General features: G+C 46.2%; 1 protein-coding gene across 6 annotated transcripts in view; it reads right to left on the bottom strand.

Annotated features, from left to right (window-relative positions):
* The window catches only part of LOC311520947 (myosin-IIIb-like), a 156,052-nt gene that overhangs the window by 5,739 nt on the left and 125,010 nt on the right, over positions 1-25,303 (bottom strand). For 2 of the 6 annotated variants that reach the window (XR_014711733.1, XR_014711734.1), the window contains exon 30: positions 18,531-18,692. The exons of 1 other annotated variant lie outside the window; for it this stretch is intronic. The gene's annotated coding sequence lies outside the window, so the exon portion shown is untranslated. Of the gene's footprint in view, positions 1-591; positions 3,340-17,967; positions 18,693-24,416; positions 25,225-25,303 lie in introns of those variants that run through there. 3 more of the 6 variants (XR_014711735.1, XM_084628939.1, XM_084628938.1) reach the window with 3 other exon arrangements.

Here is a 25,303-nt window from a genome sequence, read left to right as displayed (position 1 = left end):
AAGGGAGGTGCGGCACATCCTGTTTGGGGATGCTTAGCCTCCCCTGAGCTCTTATACCTGCCACCCATGTGCGTGTGGTCTAAGGTAAACAACTGCCAGGCTTGTGCAGGCATGCAAGGAGTCTGGGCAATAAACTGGAGGCACTGGAACTACTGTGCAACAGGAAGCCAAGCCAGGTATTCTAGGGATTAGAGAAACATGGCGGAACAGAACTCATGACTGGAATACAGGTATTGAGGACATGTGCTGTTTAGGAGAAATAGGAACAAAGGTAAAGACGGTGGGGTAGCATTCTCTGTAGTTAACTGTAAAGAAATACAAAGGGATAATATGGACAATAAAGATTCTGTTTGGGAAGAGATTGTAAAAGAGGTTCTGGTGGGAGAGTGTTCTGGGGTGTGCTACAGACCCTGAGCATCAGACTCAGATATGGATAGTGATCTCTTTAATATTATTAGAGATAGAAATACTTTTGGGAATTGTGTCAATGGGAGACTAACTTCCCAGACATATTTCAGAGTAACAGTCGTGTTAGTCTGTATTCGCAAAAAGAAAAGGAGGACTTGTGGCACTTAGAGACTAACCAGTTTATTTGAGCATAAGCTTTCGTGAGCTACAGCTCACTTCATCGGATGCATACTGTGGAAAGAACAGAAGATCTTTTTATACATACAAAGCATGAAAAAATGGGTGTTTACCACTACAAAAGGTTTTCTCTCCCCCACCCCACTCTCCTGCTGGTAATAGCTTATCTAAAGTGATCACTCTCCTTACAATGTGTATGATAATCAAGGTGGGCCATTTCCAGCACAAATCCAGGGTTTAACAAGAACGTCTGAGGAGGGGATAGGGGGTAGGAAAAAACAAATTAATTCCAATTCAACAGTCTCTCACTGGAGTCTGGATTTGAAGTTTTTTTGTTGTAATATCGCAACTTTCATGTCTGTAATCGCGTGACCAGAGAGATTGAAGTGTTCTCCGACTGGTTTATGAATGTTATAATTCTTGACATCTGATTTGTGTCCATTTATTCTTTTACGTAGAGACTGTCCAGTTTGACCAATGTACATGGCAGAGGGGCATTGCTGGCACATGATGGCACATGATGGCACATTGGTGGATGTGCAGGTGAACGAACCTCTGATAGTGTGGCTGATGTTATTAGGCCCTATGATGGTGTCCCCTGAATAGATATGTGGGCACCATTGGCAACAGGCTTTGTTGCAAGGATAGGTTCCTGGGTTAGTGGTTCTGTTGTGTGGTATGTGGTTGCTGGTGAGTATTTGCTTCAGGTTGGGGGGCTGTCTGTAGGCAAGGACTGGCCTGTCTCCCAAGATTTGTGAGAGTGTTGGGTCATCCTTCAGGATAGGTTGTAGATCCTTAATAATGCGTTGGAGGGGTTTTAGTTGGGGGCTGAAGGTGACGGCTAGTGGCATCCTGTTATTTTCTTTGTTAGGCCTGTCCTGTAGTAGGAGACTTCTGGGGACTCTTCTGGCTCTATCAATCTGTTTCTTCACTTCCGCAGGTGGGTATTGTAGTTGTAAGAATGCTTGATAGAGCTCTTGTAGGTGTTTGTCTCTGCCTGAGGGGTTGGAGCAAATGCGGTTGTATCACAAAACTTGGATGTAGACAATGGATCATGTGGTGTGGTCAGGGTGAAAGCTGGAGGCATGTAGGTAGGAATAGCGGTCAGTAGGTTTCCGGTATAGGGTGTTGTTTATGTGACCATCGTTTATTAGCACTGTAGTGTCCAGGAAGTGGATCTCTTGTGTGGACTGGACCAGGCTGAGGTTGATGGTGGGATGGAAATTGTTGAAATCATGGTGGAATTCCTCAAGGGCTTCTTTTCCATGGGTCCAGATGATGAAGATGTCATCAATATAGCGCAAGTAGAGTAGGGGCGTTAGGGGATGAGAGCTGAGGAAACGTTGTTCTAAGTCAGCCATAAAAATGTTGGCATACTGTGGGGCCATGCGGGTACCCATAGCAGTGCCGCTGATTTGAAGGTATACATTGTCCCCAAATGTAAAATAGTTATGGGTAAGGAGAAAGTCACAAAGTTCAGCCACCAGGTTAGCCATGACATTATTGGGGATAGTGTTCTTGACGGCTTGTAGTCTATCTTTGTGTGGAATGTTGGTGTAGAGGGCTTCTACATCCATAGTGGCCAGGATGGTGTTATCAGGAAGATCACCGATGGATTGTAGTTTCCCCAGAAAGTCAGTGGTGTCTCGAAGGTAGCTGGGAGTGCTGGTAGCGTAGGGCCTGAGGAGGGAATCTACATAACCAGACAATCCTGCTGTCAGGGTGCCAATGCCTGAAATGATGGGGCGCCCAGGATTTCCAGGTTTATGGATCTTGGGTAGTAGACAGAATATCCCAGGTCGGGGTTCCAGGGGTGTGTCTGTGCGGATTTGATCTTGTGCTTTTTCAGGAAGTTTCTTGAGCAAATGCTATAGTTTCTTTTGGTAACTCTCAGTGGGATCAGAGGGTAACGGCTTGTAGAAAGTGGTGTTGGAGAGCTGCCGAGCAGCCTCTTGTTCATATTCCGATCTATTCATGATGACAACAGCTCCTCCTTTGTCAGCCTTTTTGATTATGATGTCAGAGTTGTTTCTGAGGCTGTGGATGGCATTGTGTTCTGCACGGCTGAGGTTGTGGGGCAAGTGATGCTGCTTTTTCACAATTTCAGCCCGTGCACGTCGGCGGAAGCACTCTATGTAGAAGTCCAGTCTGCTGTCTCGACCTTCAGGAGGAGTCCACCTAGAATCCTTCTTTTTGTAGTGTTGGTAGGGAGGTCTCTGTGGATTAGTATGTTGTTCAGAGGTGTGATGGAAATATTTCTTGAGTCGGAGACGTCGAAAATAGGATTCTAGGTCACCACAGAACTGTATCATGTTCGCGGGGGTGGAGGGGCAGAAGGAGAGGCCCTGAGATAAGACAGCTGCTTCTGCTGGGCTGAGAGTATCGTTGGATAGGTTAACAATATTGCTGGGTGGGTTGAGGGAACCATTGCTGTGGCCCCTTGTGGCATGTTGTAGTTTAGAAAGTTTAGTGTCCTTTTTCTTTTGTAGAGAAGCAAAGTGTGTGTTGTAAATGGCTTGTCTAGTTTTAGTAAAGTCCAGCCATGAGGAAGTTTGTGTGGAAGGTTGTTTTTTTATGAGAGTATCCATTTTTGAGAGCTCATTCTTTATCTTTCCCTATTTGCTGTAGAGGATATTGATGAGGTGGTTCTGCAGTTTCTTTGAGAGCGTGTGGCACAAGCTGTCAGCATAGTCTGTGTGGTGTGTAGATTGTAATGGATTTTTTAACCTTCAGTCCTTTTGGTACGATGTCCATCTGTTTGCATTTGGAAAGGAAGATGATGTCTGTCTGTATCTGTACAAGTTTTTTCATGCAGTTGATAGATTTCCACTCCATACGGCTAAATGCAGTGCCTTGCATAATGACAGGTTTCAGAGTAGCAGCCGTGTTAGTCTGTATTCGCAAAAAGAAAAGGAGGACTTGTGGCACCTTAGAGACTAACCAATTTATTTGAGCATAAGCTTTCGTGAGCTACAGCTCACTTCATCGGATGCATACTGTGGAAAGAATAGAAGATCTTTTTATACACACAAAGCATGAAAAAATGGGTGTTTACCACTACAAAAGGTTTTCTGTCCCCCCACCCCACTCTCCTGCTGGTAATAGCTTATCTAAAGTGATCACTCTCCTTACAATGTGTATGATAATCAAGTTGGGCCATTTCCAGACATAGATTGGAGAATTGGTCATAGATTGAAGAGAAGAGAAGAGTAAGGGGGGATTTGATAGCTGCCTTCAACTACCTGAAGGGGGGCTCCAAAGAGGATGGAGCTAGGCTGTTCTCAGTGGTGGCAGATGACAGAACAAGGAGCAATGGTCTCAAGCTGCAGTGCGGGAGGTCTAGGTTGGGTTTTAGGAAACACTATTTCACTGGGAGGGTGGTGAAGCACTGGAATGGGTTACCTAGGCAGGTGGTGGAATCTCCGTCCTTAGAGGTTTTTAAGGCCTGGCTTGACAAAGCCCCGGCTGGGATGATTTAGTTGGTGTTGGTCTTGCTTTGAGCAGGGGATTGGTCTAGATGACCTCCTGAGGTCTCTTCCAACCCTGATATTCTATGATTCTATGAATAAATGCTACTAACACTGGTAGGGCTCACTTATTCCTGGATGCAATAGATGACAGTTGTGTTAATTGAATAGTCACTTGAACCAACAAGAGGTGATGAAATTTTAGACTTAGTTTTGGGGAGTAGTGAGGACACCATAGAAGAGCTACTCATAGGCAATAACTTTGGCTCAAGTGATTGTGACTTGATCATTAAAACCAGTTCATCAGCTATAATTTTTTATTTCAAAAGGGCAGACTTTGGGAAGCTAAGGGAATTAGTGAAATACATCAACTGGAGTGAAGAGCTTGAGAACTTAAATGCAGAGGCAGCTTGTAATTTTTTTTGAATCAGCTATAAAAAACATTATCTGAAATTTGCATCCCAAGCAAGGTGAAAAAAATTTTAGGGAAAGGCTCCCAACCCAGCTGGATGAATAAACACCTCAAAAAGGTTATTAGGAGTAAACAGAGATCCTACAGGAAATGGAAAAGGGGGCTGATCTGCAAAGAAAGCTACATCATGGAGGTTAGAAAAATGTAAGAATAAAGAGAATTGCTAAAAGTCAAGCTGAATTAGCTCTTGCCAAAGAAATTAAAATAACTATTAAGTGTATTTTTAAGATATATAAATAGAGAATAAAGAAGGATGAGGTTGGGCCACTATGCAGTATAGATAGAAAAGAGAATAAAGAATCTAGGTCTGACTGAACAACTAAATGAATTCTTGGGTTTCAATAAGGAAGACAATATAGAACATGTGCATGAAGGCAATATGGCTCATGGAAATGAGTGTCTAGAAGTGGAAATTACCACATCTGGTGGAAGGAAGACTTAAAGAGCTTAATGTGCTCAAAGCAAGGGAACCGGATAATTTCCATCCCTGAATACTGACAGAACTGGTATATGAGATTGCTAGTCTGGTAGCAAGAATTTTTAATAAATCTATTCTGAGGTAGTACCATCTGACTGGAGAACAGCTTACATTGCACCTATATTTAAGAAAGGAAAAATAAGTGATCCAGACAAATACAGACTTGTTAGTCTGACTCAGTAGTATGCAACGTTTTAGACCAAATTATTAAGGAAAGAATAATTAAATTAATGGAGGTAAATATTAAAGGGTGTGTAATGCAGCATGAATTTACCAAAGGTAGATCACGTCAGACTAACCTGAGTTCCTTAGAAAATGACTGATTTTTTTAGATTAGGGAAGTGCAGTAGATCTAATATACTGGAAAAAGAAAAGGAGTACTTGTGGCACCTTAGAGACTAACCAATTTATTTGAAAGCTTATGCTCAAATAAATTGGTTAGTCTCTAAGGTGCCACAAGTACTCCTTTTCTTTTTGTGAATACAGACTAACACGGCTGCTACTCTGAAACCTAATATACTGGGACATCCGTAAAACCTTTGACACAGTACCACAGGTTCATACCTGCTGATACTGGGGGCACAATGTAAAGGGGGGGCACATGACTGCCCCACGTTACCTCTGGGAGCAACCTTCCAGCCCCACCTTCCTTAGCCCAGGCAACAGGTCCTGCCGGCTCCTGGGGGCTGGGGCCAAAGAAGCAGGGAGCACATGTCTCTGGGCTGGGGCTGGGGCTGGGCCAGGGCGAGCCCCAGCCCAGGCAGACTCAACAGCACCACAGTGTCTCCCTGGAACTCCCACACCCTCATGGACACCACAGCAGGAGGAGGGGCATGGGCAGTGCCCCTAACTTGGGTTGAGCAAAGTGAACTTGCTTCCAGCACCTTCCGCAGTGACCCCCGCACCCTGCCCCGAGGCCACCACTCTCTCCCCGCCAGAGTTACTTGCGGGAGAGGGGCTCTGTCCGTCTCCCACTGCGCCTCCCTCCCGGCACATTTCTGGCTTGCTCGGCCCCTGTCCCTGGCAACTGGGCCTGGAGTGGGAGCAGAGGGGTGGGACAGAGTTGTTTCTCACAGTGGCTGAGGATGGCTGCTCCAGGAATTGCTCATTTATAAGCATAAATTTGATCCAATTGATATTTCTGAAACCTGCTGGCATAGGCAGTGGGTTGAACCGCGGTCTTGGGGAGACTAGCCCCTGGCCGGCCCAATCCTTCTGCCCAGGGCCCTGCCCTCTTCTCCCACCGGAGCCCAGAGGGCCACCCCCACCGCACCCGGCAGGCAGGCAGCGTGGCCCCCAGCCCGAGCCCTGGCACAGAAGGTGGGCAGGCATCTCAGCACGGTCCCCAGCGTGGCCCCCATCCTACTCTGAAGCACTGGGTGGATGGAGTCCCCAGCTGCAGGCCAGCCCCCACTAACTCCAACCTGGGGCAAGGGCGTCAGAGCCCTCCCAAAAGTGTGGGGGGACCCCCTCCCAAGGTAGAGGCAAAGACAGCCCCGTGCCAATGTCCCAGGCCCCCCACCCAGGGCAGGAAGAGGGACCCAGACTCCCCACAGCTGCCCGCATAGCTCTCTCCAACCTGGCTCCAGCCGGGGGGAGGGGAGCGGGGAGCCTCAGAGCCGTAGCCTAGTGACATGGGGAGCCACAGCAGACCTTCCACCTGCCTGCAGTTCGGGGGGGCCCAAGCTGTCCCTGGCCTGGGTCCCTGCCCCCCAGGCTCCCCGGCCGCCGGGGGCAGGTGGAGGGTCTGCGGCTCCTCATAGCTGCCTGCGTGGGTCAGAAGCCCTTCCCCTTCCCCAGCCAGAGCCAGGTTGGGGAGAGCTGTGTGGGCAGCTGTGGGGGGGGTGGGGGGAAGTCAGCGTGAAGTTGAGGACCCTTCTGTCCCGGGTGGCTGGGGAGCTCAGGGGCAGAGACATGGGCCCGGGACTGCTCTCAGCCCCCCTCACACACCCTGGCCACGTGGAGGGTCTGCCATGGCTCCCCACAGCTGCCCAGGCTCCCCAGCTGAGCCCCATGCTGGCCTGGCTGGGGAGTGGGGCTTCATGGGGAAGAGGAGAAGAAGGGGGCGGCATTCACCCTGGCAAAAAGTTGATGGGCCAAGCCTGTCCACTTTCAAAAAGTGGGAGGGTTATGGCCCCCTAATCCCCCCGGTTCTGGCCCAGCCAAGAGCCGCAGCAGAGTGTGGTGGGAAGCAGGTAGGGGTCTGGGGGTGGAGTGTGGGCAGGGCCACATAGGCAGTTTGGGTTGGCTGAGCCTTCCCCTGCCTTCGGTACCCACTGCCCATGCCTGCTGGGATGATTTGCATGATTGGGATGTTAAACCAATGGTTATAACCTATTTAGGAGGGATCAAGGAGGCACAAGAGGAGGGGCAGTGGCACTCTATGTCAAAAATGGCATTATTTGTTTCTGAGACACTGAAAACTCAGAAGAAAGGGATCTTGGATGCTGGGTCCCCCTTGGGGGGTACACAGAGGTCTTCCAGGGGTACTTCAACTCATCTAGATATTTGTCTAGTTTTACAACAGGCTACATAAAAAGCATGACCGAAGTCAGGACAAACTAAAAGGTCATACCATGGCGTGTTTATATGCTGTATATACTATTACATGGTAACGTACATTCTGAATTAGGCACGTGCGTTTTATGCCATCTAGTGATGCATGTGGCTGAGGTTGAAATTGATGAGTCCACAGATATTAGTGGAGAAGCTCAGCAGGCTGCTCATGTTCAATACCCTGAAACCAGGGATATCAGCGAGCACAGGCTGTTTTGCAAAAATATAAAGGCAAACTCAACCAGAGAGGACATTTTAAAACTAATTGACGGGGTTTTTTCTGAAAACAATTTGAACTGAATTTATGCAAATTCATCTGCACTGATGGGGGTGCTGCAATGACAGGGAGAGTGAACGTACTTATAGCTAGGAGCAGGAAAGAAAATCTTTCCTTGCGGTGGGTGCACTGTATCATACACAGAGAAGCACTTGCTTCAGAAAAGATGAGTTCAGAGTTGCATGAAGTTTTAAATGAGTCTTTCGAAATTATCAACTTTATCAAGTCCAGGCCACCCAATGATCATCTGTTTCACATTCTTTGTGAAGAGATGGGCTAGAACATCAGCAACTGTTGCTTCACACAGAGGTTTGCTGGCTTGCAAGAGGGAAAGTACTTGACGGACTGTTGGAATTACATGCAGAAGTTCACACATTTCTTTCTGATCATTCATCCGCTCTTGCCTCTGTGTTTGACCATATTGTGTGGTTAGTTCAACTTGCCTACCTTGCAGATCTATTTAGAAAGCTGAATGATTTAAATTTGTCCATGCAAGGCTGTGACACTAACATTCTGAATCTCTGTGACAAAGTGAATGCTTTTACCAAGAAAACTGAATTCTGGAAATCCAAATGTGGAGATAAAGACTTTACCTGTTTTCCATTGCTTTATGCATACGTAACGGAGGTCTGCTTCTTAGCCGAAACTGAGTCGAGTGAAATTAAAGAAATAATAGTAGATCATTTGGCGCACTTGACTTCTCAGTTCAAATGATTTTCCCAACATTCAACGCAACTAAACTCAACTCGATTGGGTAAGAAACCAGTTCATTTGGTCAGATGTTAGCAGTAGTAATCTTTCTGCCAGTCAAGAAGAAAATTTTCAGCTGTCCTCAGAAGGTGGTCTGCAAATATTTAATGACTCCACACTAACCCAGTTCTAGTGTTTCGTACAGAAAGAGTACACTGACCTTGGGAACCACACTTTGGATATTTTGTTACCTTTTGGGTCGACATATCTTTGTGAAGTCTCATTTTCTCCTCTGACTGCCATCAAGACAAAGAATAGGAATAGACTCAATGTGGAGAAAAACATAATTGTGACTGTCGTTTCACTGCCTCCCAGAATGACAAGGCTCACAAGTGAAAAACAGGATCAAGTATCACACTGAAATGTAAGTACAATATTTATATTCCAATCGAATTATTTAATAATTATATGGCAAAAATGAGTAAGCAAGCAATTTGTCAGTAATAGTGTGCAGTGAAACTTGTGTATTTTTAGGTCTGATTTTGTAAAGAAGTAGTTTTTAAGTGAGGTGAAACTTGGGGTACACAAGACAAATCAGACTCATGAAAGGGGTACAGTAGCCAGGAAAGGTTAAGAACCGCTGGGTTAGGATATATCACACTATATGAATGCCTGGCAGTTATAAGAGCTGAATTGGCCTGTGTTTTTCCACACAGTTCTATTCACTCATACTAAACTACATCCCACAATACCCTAAAATAGTACAACTCAGCATCTGGCACAAGCAGATAGGAAACTTGTCAAAATCAAGATACATTTGTTCTATGCCTTAATGCAAGTTAGAGGGTACCTTCACAGTCCAAACCAGTACCTGGAATGCCAGTATCCAAAACAAAGATAAGGAGAGGCACAGAAAAAGTTAAGGAACAGGGCTAAACTGATGGACTGGATTTTAGTGACATGTAAAGAGCTTTGTAACTTGTAAATCATTCTATAAATGCTCACAGCTGAAATGTGTAACTTTGGGAGCACACCTTCTATGGAAGGTGAAGGTAACAACTTTGCATGAGGGAGCTTCCCAGAGACTGGTATCATACTGAACCTTTTTCCTGTGCTGCATTATAGTTGGCAACAGACCTGACTGATATTGGTTATTTGGACTCTTGAATATATTTCATAAGGAACCAATGGGTGGTCAAGAAACTGACTATACAATTTAGCACACCATGATGTGACCAGCAGCAAAGGGCTGCCTAAACCAGCAAGACAGTGTTGCCCGTGACACCATCTTGCTGTTCCCTGAAGAGCTTCCTATGAGCTCAGCACCGAGACACAGGTCGCTCTGCCTGCTACTTCCAAAGAACTGAGACCAGGGTCAGCCTGAAATCCATGGGCCTAGTCCCATTCTTGCTGTCTGGAGTGAGAGGATGTGAGAACAGGGAGTCTAGTGTTTAGAGACAGACCCCACCCACCTCTTTAATGCTGTTGCACCTGGCGTTCCCCAAAACAAAGTGCCCAGAAGGCCCTCTCCTTTTTATTGGTATTTACACAGTGCCACATAAGTGAACGGTGTTTTACGGACCTGATGGAGGAGGGAGACCACAGCCCTGGATTACACACTGGACACTGCACTATGGAGACTGGCCATGATGGGCCGAGGGAAAGGGGGGAAAGAGGATTACACAGTAGATAAAATACTGTTAATTTGATTTTCATATGTGCCTCTAGGTCCACACTTTGGTGAGGCTGTAAATGGAAGCAGATAATACTAGGACAGGGGTGCCTTAGCAAACTGGAGGAGTGAAGCTGTACCTTTCCTAGTGTAATCAACCAGACCCTTTTCTGTACAGACTGGGTGATACATTACATCTCCCTGCAGTGACAAACAGGTATGCAGAGCTGGTGAATACACATGGTAGAAACAAATCAAAATTATACCGATGGAGAAGAGGCCAGTGGGGGGCTGCATCATGGAAGCAGAGAGGAACGCAGCATTACTGCACAGGTGCTTGCTAGAGAAATGCTGTGTGGTGGTGCCGATGGCTGTGGAATGGTTCTAGGTGCGGAGGATCACACCATATGGGTTGTGCCAACGGAAGATGGCACCATGGTCTGCAGTGGTGCCAAGTGTCTCATAGTCTTTGATGGTGCCAAGGCAGAGGGTTTTGATTTCCCTTTGTTGCCCTTGTCTGAGCTAGCCCACTGAGGGTCTTTTGCTCTTGTGGTACTCACCGTACTTGATGATCCACTATCTTGCCTGTGGAAGGTCCCGGGGTGGTCGGTAGGGGTATGCAATGGGGTATGCAGAGTTGGAAAATGCCATTTCTTGGCAGATTCCCAGGAAGTAGAAGTTGGAGCCCGCTTTTTAGTTGCCTTCTTGGCAGAGTGCTCTTTTGCCTGAGCCAATAAAGCACAGTCTCCGTCAGAGGCTGCTGTGGGAGACCGTTGTCCAGGGGGGAGAAAGGCAGTGATTCGGGTTCAGATGCTGCATGCACAGACTTCTCCATAATGAGGAGTTTCAACTGCAGGTCTCTCGCCTTCTTGGTGCACACTTTCAGGTTATGGCAATGTGAGCACTTCTACGGGGCGTGCATCTCGCCAAGGCAGAGGACATACTGTGAGTGCCCGTCCAAGACCAGGAGAGAGAGTCTACACATAAGGCAGCATTTAAAACCAGGAAGCCAGGCATGCTCCTTAGAGAATGGTTTTCTCCTGCAAGGGAGAACTACTCTACTCCTGATCAACATCCTCTACAGCAAACAGGGAAAGATAAAGAATGAGCTCTCAAAAATGGATACTCTCATAAAAAAACAACCTTCCACACAAACTTCCTCATGGCTGGACTTTACTAAAACTAGACAGGCCATTTACAACACACACTTTGCTTCTCTACAAAAGAAAAAGGACACTAAACTTTCTAAACTACTACATGCCACAAGGGGCTACAGCAATGGTTCCCTCAACCCACCCAGCAATATTGTTAACCTATCCAACTATACTCTCAGCCCAGCAGAAGCAGCTGTCTTATCTCAGGGCCTCTCCTTCTGCCCCTCCACCCCCACGAACATGATACAGTTCTGTGGTGACCTGGAATCCTATTTTTGACTTCTCCGACTCAAGGAATATTACCAACACACCTCTGAACAACATACTAATCCACAGAGACCTCCCTACCAACACTACAAAAAGAAGGATTCTAGGTGGACTCCTCCTGAAGGTCAAAACAGCAGACTGGACTTCTACATAGAGTGCTTCCGCCAACGTGCACGGGGTGAAATTGTGGAAAAGCAGTATCACTTGCCCCATAACCTCAGCCGTGTGGAACACAATGCCACCCACAGCCTCAGAAACAACTCTGACATCATAATCAAAAAGGCTGACAAAGGAGGTGCTGTTGTCATCATGAATAGGTCGGAATATGAACAAGAGGCTGCTCGGCAGCTCTCCAACACCACTTTCTACAAGCCATTACCCTCTGATCCCACTGAGAGTTACCAAAAACAACTACAGCATTTGCTCAAGAAACTCCCTGAAAAAGCACAAGATCAAATCCGCACAGACACACCCCTGGAACTCCGACCTGGGATATTCTGTCTACTACCCAAGATCCATAAACCTGGAAATCCTGGGCGCCCCCATCATTTCAGGCATTGGCACCCTGACAGCAGGATTGTCTGGCTATGTAGACTCCCTCCTCAGGCCCTACGCTACCAGCCCTCCCAGCTACCTTCGAGACACCACTGACTTCCTGAGGAAACTGAGCTGTAGCTCACGAAAGCTTATGCTCTAATAAATTGGTTAGTCTCTAAGGTGCCACAAGTCCTCCTTTTCTTTTTACAATCCATCTGTGATCTTCCTGATAACACCATCCTGGCCACTATGGATGTAGAAGCCCTCTACACCAACATTCCACACAAAGATGGACTACAAGCCATCAAGAACACTATCCCCAATAATGTCATGGCTAACCTGGTGGCTGAACTTTGTGACTTTGTCCTTACCCATAACTATTTTACATTTGGGGACAATGTATACCTTCAGATCAGCAGCACTGCTATGGGTACCCACATGGCCCCACAGTATGCCAACATTTTTATGGCTGATTTAGAACAATGCTTCCTCAGCTCTCGTCCCCTAACGCCCCTACTCTACTTGCGCTATATTGATGACATCTTCATCATCTGGACCCATGGAAAAGAAGCCCTTGAGGAATTCCACCATGGTTTCAACAATCTCCATCCCACCATCAACCTCAGCCTGGTCCAGTCCACACAAGAAATCCACTTCCTGGACACTACAGTGCTAATAAACGATGGTCACATAAACACCACCCTATACCGGAAACCTACTGACCGCTATTCCTACCTACATGCCTCCAGCTTTCACCCTGACCACACCACACGATCCATCATCTACATCCAAGCTCTGCGATACAACCGCATTTGCTCCAAACCCTCAGACAGAGACAGACACCTACAAGAGCTCTATCAAGCATTCTTACAACTACAATACCCACCTGCGGAAGTGAAGAAACAGATTGATAGAGCCAGAAGAGTCCCCAGAAGTCACCTACTACAGGACAGGCCTAACAAAGAAAGTAACAGAACGCCACTAGCCGTCACCTTCAGCCCCCAACTAAAACCCCTCCAACGCATTATCAAGGATCTACAACCTATCCTGAAGGATGACCCAACACTCTCACAAATCTTGGGAGACAGGCCAGTCCTTGCCTACAGACAGTCCCCCAACCTGAAGCAAATACTCACCAGCAACCACATACCACACAACAGAACCACTAACCCAGGAACCTATCCTTGCAACAAAGCCCGTTGCCAACTGTGCCCACATATCTATTCAGTGGACACCATCATAGGGCCTAATAACATCAGCCACACTATCAGAGGCTCGTTCACCTGCACATCCACCAATGTGCCATCATGTGCCAGCAATGCCCCTCTGCCATGTACATTGGTCAAACTGGACAGTCTCTACGTAAAAGAATAAATGGACACAAATCAGATGTCAAGAATTATAACATTCATAAACCAGTCGGAGAACACTTCAATCTCTCTGGTCACGCGATTACAGACATGAAAGTCACTATTTTACAACAAAAAAACTTCAAATCCAGACTCCAGTGAGAAACTGCTGAATTGGAATTCATTTGCAAATTGGATACAATTAACTTAGGCTTGAATAGAGACTTAGTCATTATGCAAGGTAGCCTATTTCCCCTTGTTTTTTCTTACCCCCCCCCACCCCCAAGACGTTCTTGTTAAACCCTGGATTTGTGCTAGAAATGGCCCACTTTGATTATCATACACAATGTAAGGAGAGTGGTCACTTTGGATAAGCTATTACCAGCAGGAGAGTGAGTGTGTGTGTGTGTGTGTGTGTGTGTGTGAGAGAAAACCTGGATTTGTGTTGGAAATGGCCCACCTTGATTATCATACACATTGTAAGGAGAGTGATCACTTTAGATAAGCTATTACCAGCAGGAGAGTGGGGTGGGAGGAGTTATTTTTTCATGCTTTGTGTGTATATAATAAGATCTTCTACACTTTCCACAGTATGCATCCGATGAAGTGAGCTGTAGCTCACGAAAGCTTATGCTCAATTAAATTGGTTAGTCTCTAAGGTGCCACAAGTACTCCTTTTCTTTTTACTCTACTCTAAAGGATCACTAACAACTGACACAACTTCCTAATATGAGAGAATTTTTTTTAATAAAAAGGGAAGTAAAATAAACAGGGCAGGAAAGTTAACTATAAGCTAGTCAACAACTAACTCTTAACTAAATAACTGTGCTATTTAGGGTTAGGTACAGAGGTGCTGCTAAGTGTTCTGACTCAAGCCAAAGGCAGTAGAGAAGGAACTGAGCACTGCGGTATGTAACCGCCTGAGGCAACACGAGACAGGGACAGTGCATGTGTAACCCAACCAGGCACTGCTGCACAGGGGTGCACAATCACCTAAAGTGAAGCACCCACAGGGACTCTCCTTGAAGAAGAACCTAAAGATTTCCTATGCTGTGTTCCACATGACTAATAAGCCCTACTGTTTTGACAACACTGTGAGAGTCACTGCAAATGCAGGGTGAGGTGCATTAATCCCTGAAGAGCATCCAAATCTCCATCAGGGTCTGTCTCAGTTGAACTTACTAAATTGAGCTCATGGTGTGAAGCAGGGGGGCTGCAGACCCAGAGGTCCAAGTGAAGGAGGTGGTAAAGCCACGTGGCTTACCCTGGAGGAAGTGTGAGACCCTAGGGGATCTGGCACACTGAAGGGGTTCCTCCAAGAGACCGTTCCAAAGCTGGGGCCATAGCAACGATCCTATCAACCCATGAGAACATCAATCTACCGTTTATGGACAACTGAGTGTATAGTGTGTGGAAAGGAGAGCTTTTAAGCAGAATGAATAGGACCTTAACTGGTTTCAGCTGTCTCCATTAGCCTAACAACTTTAACTGGTTAATTGTCCTGGAGTAGCCTTTGTTTGGCTATCCAGGGAACAGGGATATCGTTCTGAGGCTGATATACCTGCCTTCCACTACTCTCTTCCATCCTTCTGGTCCAAGTCCATCACAAGAGACATTATAAAGACCACTAGCTGGACCTGGTCTAATTGTTATTTAAACTGTATATTATTAAACAGAGTGAGTTCATGCATACATGTGTAGTACTAAATCTCTCTCATTGGAATATGGCTTAATTTGGTTATTGTGTAAAAGCAAATGTATCATTACTGTATGCTTCTTTATTAATTAGTATAATAGTTTCTTATCAGGAACGTGCACATGACCCAGTAGCCATGCAAGAGATCATCCCACGATCTGGAATCTTTCAAAATAGGAGACTCCAAAGTCTGGATGGAATTATTGGTTACATTTCAGGATTATTAAAAGCTGGAATGCCTATTTGGAACAGGGGTAATATGAAAAAATATGAACTATTGTGAACATCAGGCAGCAGAAACAGATTCAGAACCCATAGTTCATGGGAATAAGGGCCTGGCTACTGAAAAACAAGTACATAAGCTACTATATGCATAACCATTGCAAAGCTGTTTAATCAAACACAAATGGAGATTACATACCTGTATCTGGAGGTTCCTTGAGATGCATGGTCCTTTTCTGTATTCCACACATGGGATATGCATGTACACCATAGGCCTGGATTCAGAATTTATTTTTAGCAAGCCATGTCTGTGGGTCCACACAGGCGCCGTAGCTCTCCTTGAGCTCTGAACCAATGATATAAGGGACACTGTGGACAGACACCTCTCCAATTCCTCCTCTTGCCACAAATCCAGATAATCCTCAGCAGAGGGGCTGGAGTGTGAGCAGAGGAATACAGACAGGGACCACACATCTTGAAGCACATGCAGTTACAGGTAAGTAACCTCCATTTTTTATTTGAGTGGTGGTCCCTATGTGTATTCCACATGTAAGAGATTAACAAACAATAGTCAAACAGGAAGTGGATGCGAGGACACAAAAGTGGTCGCTGACTGAAATACTACTCTCCCCACAGCTGGATCTGCAGCAGAAGACTGGACCAAAGCATGATGCTTAGTGCAAGGATCTCCAGGTGGCTGCCCTACATACTTCTAGTACAGGCATGTCTCTCAGATATGTGGCAGAGATTGCTTGTGCTCTGGTGGAACGAGCCCTAATCCCTCCGGGGAAGGGGTGGGAAATGTGAGCTAGCTGGTAGCAAAGGATAATACAACCAGAGATCCATTTTGAAAGTCTCTACTCAGATATAGTTTGACCTCTTGATCTCTCTTCTATGGAAACAAATAATTTAGGTGTCTTGCTAATAACTTTTGTTCTTTGTAGATTAAAGGTCAGTGCCCTTCAGATGTCCAGAGAATGCAGCCACTTCTCTTCATCCAAGGCATGTGACTTAGGAAAAAATACTGATACTTTTGGGATGAATTTTGGGTGGGGGCATAGCAAGACCTTTTCTTCTTGTATATGACAGGTCTACCATGAGTGCTCCCAACTCACCGACTCTTCTGGCTGATGTTATGGCAATTAGAAAGGCCACTTTCATAGACAATGGGCCATAGAGCATATGGCTAGAGGATCAAAGGGAAGATTGGTGAGAGGCGAAAAACAAAACTGAGGTCCCACTGGACTGTGAACTTCATCAATGGTGGAAAGGATCTAAGAACTATTTACTGTTAAGGGACAGTTAGCATATGTGACTCCATTTTGGTTTGGGGCCCACCATTGTCTAAAAGCAAGCACATCATGCACCAGAAGGAGTGTTCCTTCTATACTGCATTCCTGTGAACCCCCCCCCCCCGCCTCCGACCTGTCTCAACTCCCCAGTTTCCGTTCTTTGTCTGTTCCTAACTCCCTGCCTCCTGGCCTTTTTCCTGTGGGCCTCCCATCCTGACAAGAAAAGTTACTGATGCATTGCTTCAAGGCCACGGTGAGGAGACGGGATAACAGTTTAGCACGGGGAATGAACCTAGCAGGGATAGGTGGGAGATAAGAAAAAGGTTTGTCTATTGGCTAAGGTTTCCGATGCACGAGGGCAACATGCTTTGCTAAAAGGTATATAATCTCTGTATAACCTGCATTTGGGGTCCCCTCCTGGCTAGCAGGGGGGCACCACGCTTGAGCGTAATAAACTTAGTGTCTCTGGAAACTCTGCAGTTGTGAACTTTGTTCATGTGCCTCAGCCTAGACTCAAACTGTGCATGACCTATCAGGTATAATTCGTAGCAGTTGTTGTGCGTGACCTATCAGGTGTAATTCGTAACATTACAATATATTTACAGAAATGACACAGTAGGAGAAGGAGCTGAGGACACCAAAGATTTTTATCATAGACCATGTGGTGGTAAGAAGGAACAGGAGAGGCATTGGTCTGCACTGTCCCTTATGCCCTTGGTTCAGAGCACGAGGACAGCCACGACACACATGCAGATTAATGGACACTGCTTTCTAAAAAATCCTCAACTCAAGTGCATAATGTGTGCACATATCCCACAGGTGGAATTTACATAGGGACCATCACCAGAAGAAGTAAAAATTAATGAACTAATTGCAGTAAATAATGTAAAGGCAAAAGAAAACTGGGTTCACAGAAATTATTTGTACTGATTATCGAAGTTATGTGTTAACTATCATAACTCATTAGGCAACATTAAAAAAAGGAAATTGCCTGACCTTATTAGCAATAAAAAGCTAAATGGTATTGTCCTCAGTGTAGTTCCCCTTTAGTACCATTTGTAATCCATTATGGAGAGAGATTAAAGAGATTGGGACTTTTCAGCCTGGAAAAGAGACTACTTCGGGGGGAACATGACAGAGATCTATAAAATCATAAATGTTGTGGAGAAAGTAAAGTATTATTTACTCCTTTACATAACCCAAGAACCAGGGGTCACCCAATGAAATTAATAGGCAGCAGTTTTAAAATAAAACAAAAGTAAGTACTTCTTTACACAATGCACAGTCAACCTGTGGAACTTGTTGCCAGGGGAAGTTTTGAAGGTCAAAACTACAAGCAGCGTTCAAAAAAGAATTAGCTAAATTCATGGAGGATCTGTCCATCGGTGGCTATTAGCCAAGATGGTCAGGGGATGCAATCCCATGCTCTGTGTGTCCCTAGGCCTCTGACTGTCAGATGTTGGGAGTGACAGGGGATGGATCACTCAATGATTGCCTGTTCTGTGCATTCCCTCTGAAGCACCTGGCATTGGCCATTGCTGGAAGACAGGATACTGGGCTAGATGGACCATTGGTCTGACTCAGTCTGGCTGTTCTCAGGTAATCTGGGGTCAGTGACAACATTCTAATCAAGGCACATGTTATTCAAAACAATCTTTCTCAGTGTCTGATTCCATGTATACCAATACTGGTTCCTGATACAGAAATATTTAATAAATAAACTACTGTCCATTCAGGAAGATTATCTGAAAGACAGCATGTACAAGAAACAACAGCATCTACCTCAACTACTGGTGCATCACACAGCAATACAAACCTGAAGAGCACTGCACACTGCTTTTTGTGCCAGGAACATTTTTAACATTGCAAAATCAGGTGTGTGGCCACGATTGCTCAAGCCAGTACAATGGGACACAGAAGCTAGCCACTCCTGCCTCGTGAAGCTTTCCAGATGGTCACAACAAGCAGAAAGGGCGACCTATAACATGGATGGACAGTAGTGTGTAGTAAGTAATTAAACTGAATTTATATATGGAGGCCACAATTATAATGTCACTACTCCAAATTTCTGGTTTATTTCTCATGTACATAGCACTGTGGTACACACTATGATACTGTCTATCCCAGTTTTTCAAAATGAATTTATTATCCAAAGTGATCCCCAATACCAAGATGAAGTTTAAACTTACAACCAGTTTTTTAAACATGTAAATTAATCCACTCAGTTTAAATTAAAATCATTACTAGACAGAAAACATGCACATTATTCATATTAGCCACGACATGCACAAGGCAGATCAAACCTTGAATGACCTTATCCATGATGGGAATCTTGAAATACTGATTTCCCACACCTGGATGGCCGATATCTTTACTATAATTCTGGTCTCTTATGCTAAGTGTCTTCTAACACGTTGCATTGGTAAGTAAGCAAGCTTTGGCTTAAATAGTTATGAAAGTTGTCAGGATCAGGACATATGATTATTTTACCATAGCAAGAGGTAGTTACACTGACAAACCAGTACCTGGAATAGGAGTATCCAAAACAAAGAGAAGGGAAGGAACAGAGCAACAAGATGAAACTGGGTTGAACAGATGGCGTGCATTTTAGTGACATGTAAAGAGATGTGTAACATGTCAAATCATCCTATAAATGCTATCAGCTGAAACGTATAACTCTGGGAGTGCACCATCTGTGTAAGGTGAACGTAACAACACTGCATGAGATGGCTTCCAGAGACCAGTATCATATTGGCTCTTTTTTCCCCATAGTATTTTCTTATTGGTTTTTAGCAGTAAACCTGACCGATAATGGTTCTTTGGTCTTCTGAATATATTTCATGATGAGTCAAAGTGAGTTAAAGTAACTGACTATACAATTTATCAACTACCACTAGGTCAAGTAGCAGGAGCTGGTGATTGTTACTGATGGCTTGGGATGATGGCTGTAGCACCTTGGAGCCTTAGTCATGGACCAGGACCTCAATGTACTAGGCGCTGTACAAGGACAAAAAAAAAAAAAAAAACAGAAGGCCCCTGGAACAAGGCGCTTACGTTCTAAGTATCAAACAAGAGACTATAGATGGATAGAGAGACTGACGGGAGTACAAGGAAACAATGAAACATTATTGGTCAACATGATAGGCCAGAGGACCACTGAGATCACAGCCTAATCACGGTCATGTTTTTTTAGGCATCACGGCAAAGGAGAGTTTTAAGAAGGGATCTGAAGGTGAATAATGAGGTAGCTTTGAGGGTTTATATAGGGAGAGCCTCCCAATCTTGAGAGGCAACATGGGAGAAAGCATAAAGGTGCTCGTTTGAATATTTAACAGGTGGGCAGTGGAGGCTGGCATCATGCACCCATGTGTCAACAACTTGATAGCGAATGAGAGAGGACAGGGAGGATGAGGATTGACCAGGAGGGCCCTGACAGCGAACACAAGCAGCGACAGAGAAGGGTGCACCAGTGAAGGGATCCACAGAGAGGGAAGCCAGAGTCAAAGCAACAGGCTAGGACAGCAGGATAATGTCGCACTACGGTTGCCTTAGCACTGAAAGGAGGCTGTGAATATTACCTCTGCCCTGGTTACCAATCATTAACCATTTCCTTGCTCCCTAAGCAGACTCTTGGACAACACTTTGCCCACACCCAGGACTCAGAGAAATGGCTGAAGACCATAGGAACACAGATGTCATGGTCATAGGCGCCGACTTCTACTGGCACCGGTGGGTGCTTGAACCCTCCTCTGCCCCCGGCCCAACCCCAACTCCACCCCTGCCCTGCCCCCTCCCGCCCCCAAAGAATCATAGAATATCAGGGTTGGAAGGGACCCCTGAAGGTCATCTAGTCCAACCCCCTGCTCCAAGCAGGACCAATTCCCAGTTAAATCATCCCAGCCAGGGCTTTGTCAAGCCTGACCTTAAAAACCTCTAAGGAAGGAGATTCTACCACCTCCCTAGGTAACGCATTCCAGTGTTTCACCACCCTCTTAGTGAAAAAGTTTTTCCTAATATCCAATCTAAACCTCCCCCACTGCAACTTGAGACCATTACTCCTCGTTCTGTCATCTGCTACCATTGAGAACAGTCTAGAGCCATCCTCTTTGGAACCCCCTTTCAGGGAGTTGAAAGCAGCTATCAAATCCCCCCTCATTCTTCTCTTCTGCAGGCTAAACAATCCCAGCTCCCTCAGCCTCTCCTCATAAGTCATGTGTTCTAGACCCCTAATCATTTTTGTTGCCCTTCGCTGGACTCTCTCCAATTTATCCACATCCTTCTTGAAGTGTGGGGCCCAAAACTGGACACAGTATTCCAGATGAGGCCTCACCAATGTTGAATAGAGGGGAACGATCACGTCCCTCGATCTGCTCGCTATGCCCCTACTTATACATCCCAAAATGCCATTGGCCTTCTTGGCAACAAGGGCACACTGCTGACTCATATCCAGCTTCTCGTCCACTGTCACCCCTAGGTCCTTTTCCGCAGAACTGCTGCCTAGCCATTCGGTCCCTAGTCTGTAGCGGTGCATTGGATTCTTCCATCCTAAGTGCAGGACCCTGCACTTATCCTTATTGAACCTCATCAGATTTCTTTTGGCCCAATCCTCCAATTTGTCTAGGTCCTTCTGTATCCTATCCCTCCCCTCCAGCGTATCTACCACTCCTCCCAGTTTAGTATCATCCGCAAATTTGCTGAGAGTGCAATCCACACCATCCTCCAGATCATTTATGAAGATATTGAACAAAACCGGCCCCAGGACCGACCCTTGGGGCACTCCACTTGATACCGGCTGCCAACTAGACATGGAGCCATTGATCACTACCCGATGAGCCCGACAATCTAGCCAGCTTTCTACCCACCTTATAGTGCATTCATCCAGCCCATACTTCCTTAACTTGCTGACAAGAATACTGTGGGAGACCGTGTCAAAAGCTTTGCTAAAGTCAAGAAACAATACATCCACTGCTTTCCCTTCATCCACAGAACCAGTAATCTCATCATAAAAGGCAATTAGATTAGTCAGGCATGACCTTCCCTTGGTGAATCCATGCTGGCTGTTCCTGATCACTTTCCTCTCATGCAAGTGCTTCAGGATTGATTCTTTGAGGACCTGCTCCATGATTTTTCCAGGGACTGAGGTGAGGCTGACTGGCCTGTAGTTCCCAGGATCCTCCTTCTTCCCTTTTTTAAAGATTGGCACTACATTAGCCTTTTTCCAGTCATCCGGGACTTCCCTGGTTCGCCACGAGTTTTCAAAGATAATGGCCAATGGCTCTGCAATCACAGCCGCCAATTCCTTCAGCACTCTCGGATGCAACTCGTCCGGCCCCATGGACTTGTGCACGTCCAGCTTTTCTAAATAGTCCCTAACCACCTCTATCTCCACAGAGGGCTGGCCATCTCTTCCCCATTTTGTGATGCCCAGCGCAGCAGTCTGGGAGCTGACCTTGTTAGTGAAGACAGAGGCAAAAAAAGCATTGAGTACATTAGCTTTTTCCACATCCTCTGTAACTAGGTTGCCTCCCTCATTCATCATCCCACATTTTCCTTGGCTTTCTTCTTGTTGCCAACATACCTGAAGAAACCTTTCTTGTTACTCTTGACATCTCTCGCTAGCTGCAGCTCCAGGTGCGATTTGGCCCTCCTGATTTCATTCCTACATGCCCGAGCAATATTTTTATACTCTTCCCTGGTCATATGTCCAACCTTCCACTTCTTGTAAGCTTCTTTTTTATGCTTAAGATCCGCTAGGATTTCACCGTTAAGCCAAGCTGGTCGCCTGCCATATTTACTATTCTTTCGACACATCGGGATGGTTTGTCCCTGTAACCTCAACAGGGATTCCTTGAAATACAGCCAGCTCTCCTGGACTCCTTTCCCCTTCATGTTAGCCCCCCAGGGGATCCCATCAGTTCCCTGAGGGAGTCGAAGTCTGCTTTCCTGAAGTCCAGGGTCCATATCCTGCTGCTTACCTTTCTTCCCTGCGTCAGGATCCTGAACTCAACCAACTCATGGTCACTGCCTCCCAGATTCCCATCCACTTTTGCTTCCCCCACTAATTCTACCCAGTTTGTGAGCAGCAGGTCAAGAAAAGTGCCCCCCATAGTTGGCTCCTCTAGCACTTGCGCCAGGAAATTGTCCCCTACGCTTTCCAAAAACTTCCTGGATTGTCTATGCACCGCTGTATTGCTCTCCCAGCAGACATCAGGAAAATTAAAGTCACCCATGAGAATCAGGGCATGCGATCTAGTAGCTTCCGTGAGCTGCCGGAAGAAAGCCTCATCTACCTCATCCCCCTGGTCCGGTGGTCTATAGCAGACTCCCACCACTACATCACTCTTGTTGCACACACTTCTAAACTTAATCCAGAGACACTCAGGTTTTTCTACAGTTTCGTACCGGAGCTCTGAGCAGTCATACTGCTCCCTTACATACAGTGCTACTCCCCCACCTTTTCTGCCCTGCCTGTCCTTCCTGAACAGTTTATAACCATCCATGACAGTACTCCAGTCATGTGAGTTATCCCACCAAGTCTCTGTTATTCCAATCACGTGCCCATTCCAACCCCTTCCCCAAATCCCCGCCCTGGCCCCGCCTCCTCTCCTGAGCGTGCCACGTTCCCCTCCTGCAGCTTGCTACAGCTGTTTGTCAGCGGCAAGCGCTGGGAGGTAGGCGGAGGAGCAGGGACGCGGCGTGCTCAGGGGAGGAGGAGGAGGAGGTGGTGAGGCAGGGCGGGGAGCTTGGCTGCTGGTGGGTGCAGAGCATTCACTAATTTTTCCCCATGGGTGCTGCAGCCCTGGAGCACCCACGGAGCTGGCGCCTGTGGTCATGGCTTCCACCTAACATCAGAGAAGCTGTCCCAAAAATGTAAACAGTGCAGTACTAGGTCCTCTGTGTCATGAGTCAGGGGACACCATGGTGCAGCCTGGAGACTTAGTGTTACTGCTCCATGTAGACCAAGGCATGGGGGACAGGAACAGGTCCCTCATTTTCTCTGTTCTGGGCTAGAACCCAGCACAGAGATGGGGGAGTAGCCCAAGTGAGGGCTTTGGCTTAGGGGAGGCAGCAGCCCCTTCCTGTTTCTGTGAGGGTCTCAGTTCTGGTTTTGATGCTAGAAAGGCAAAAGGAACAAATCAATTTAATTCCCTATCCCCAGCGCCAGACATCCATGGCCTGCCAGAACAGCGGGTCCAAACCCCCACAGTGACCTTGCCAAAGCACAGAGAAAACTCAAAATGGGAGATTGAAAATCAGCACTCTAATTGTGAGCTAAAGGAATACTGTGAGACAGCCTGAGTGATCAGATTTGTTAACCAAAATGTAGTAGGAAGAAAGCCCGAGACATAAGCCCTTGTATTAGAGGCCTGGTATGAGGGAGGACCTGCTCATAGAATGTGGCAGAACAGGGCTGATATTGCAGAAATACACATTCCTAAGAAGCGCTAAGCACAGAGGACTTACACAAACACATCCTGATATTAAGTGGTACCAGAACATTCTGATAATCAAGGATGGTACAAAAACGTTCCTCAAGGATAACAGGAACAAACTCACCCCTCCTAAAAAGATAAGGTCAGGATGACAGTATGTAATAGGAAAAGGAGGACTTGTGGCACCTTAGAGACTAACCAATTTATTTGAGCATGAGCTTTCGTGAGCTACAGCTACAGCTCACGAAAGCTTATGCTCTAATAAATTGGTTAGTCTCTAAGGTGCCACAAGTCCTCCTTTTCTTTTTGCAAATACAGACTAACACGGCTGCTACTCTGAAACCTGTCAGTATGTAATAGAGATGTTTTGATTGGACCAACATGTACAAGGTGATGGGTGATAACTAGCCACATCAGGGGGCAGTAACCATGTCAGAGGCAGTACTAACTTGTTTGTATTGGGGTATAAAGATGTATCTCAGAGGGAGTATCTTTGACCAGCTGAGGTGGGAATGGAAAGTCCCGCCATTCACTGAACTGCGTCCCTTATCACGGGCATACACATCTTAGTATCTCGTAGAGTCTGCCAGGTGCTATTACCATGTTTTGTTGACAATAAACTTGGCCAGGTGTCTTCGCACCTTAACAGATCTTGTGGTCATTGGGCGGTTTGCTCGAGGTCTGCTGTGCCAGCTGTCTGCACAGAGCTGGGACAGCACACAGGGAGAAGACATTCACAGCCAAATATCTAAACACACGAAGTACAGGGCATTCATTCTCCAGCTGTATCAGAAAAATCACCACCAAGATTTCCATACAGATTTGCACAAGGACCCCAGCTCTTGGTCATGCCATCACCTCCTCCTGCCCAGAATCAGAGACTGGCCTGTACAGCAGCTCCCCAGTGGCAGAGCATGACAAAAAGCTGCAGAAAGTTCTTCTCTCCCAGTGTCTTGTCCATAGGGCACAGAGCCAGCCCTGTGCATGTGGAAGAGGCTGCCTTCTCCCCAGGTGCTTCTCCCAGGTGATGCAGGGCCTTGCAGCACCAGAGGAGGGCAGGGCCTGAGCCAGGTTTGTCTGTAAGAGAGGCAGGGAAACAAGTCTCAGGGGAGAATGTAAAGGGAAGGTGGGGAAGGCAGGGAGGGCTCTGCGATTG

Source organism: Lepidochelys olivacea (assembly GCF_965140295.1).
Source record: "Lepidochelys olivacea isolate rLepOli2 genome assembly, chromosome: 5".
Lineage (NCBI taxonomy): Eukaryota > Metazoa > Chordata > Testudines > Cheloniidae > Lepidochelys > Lepidochelys olivacea.
This window is presented reverse-complemented; position numbering and strand designations above follow the sequence as displayed.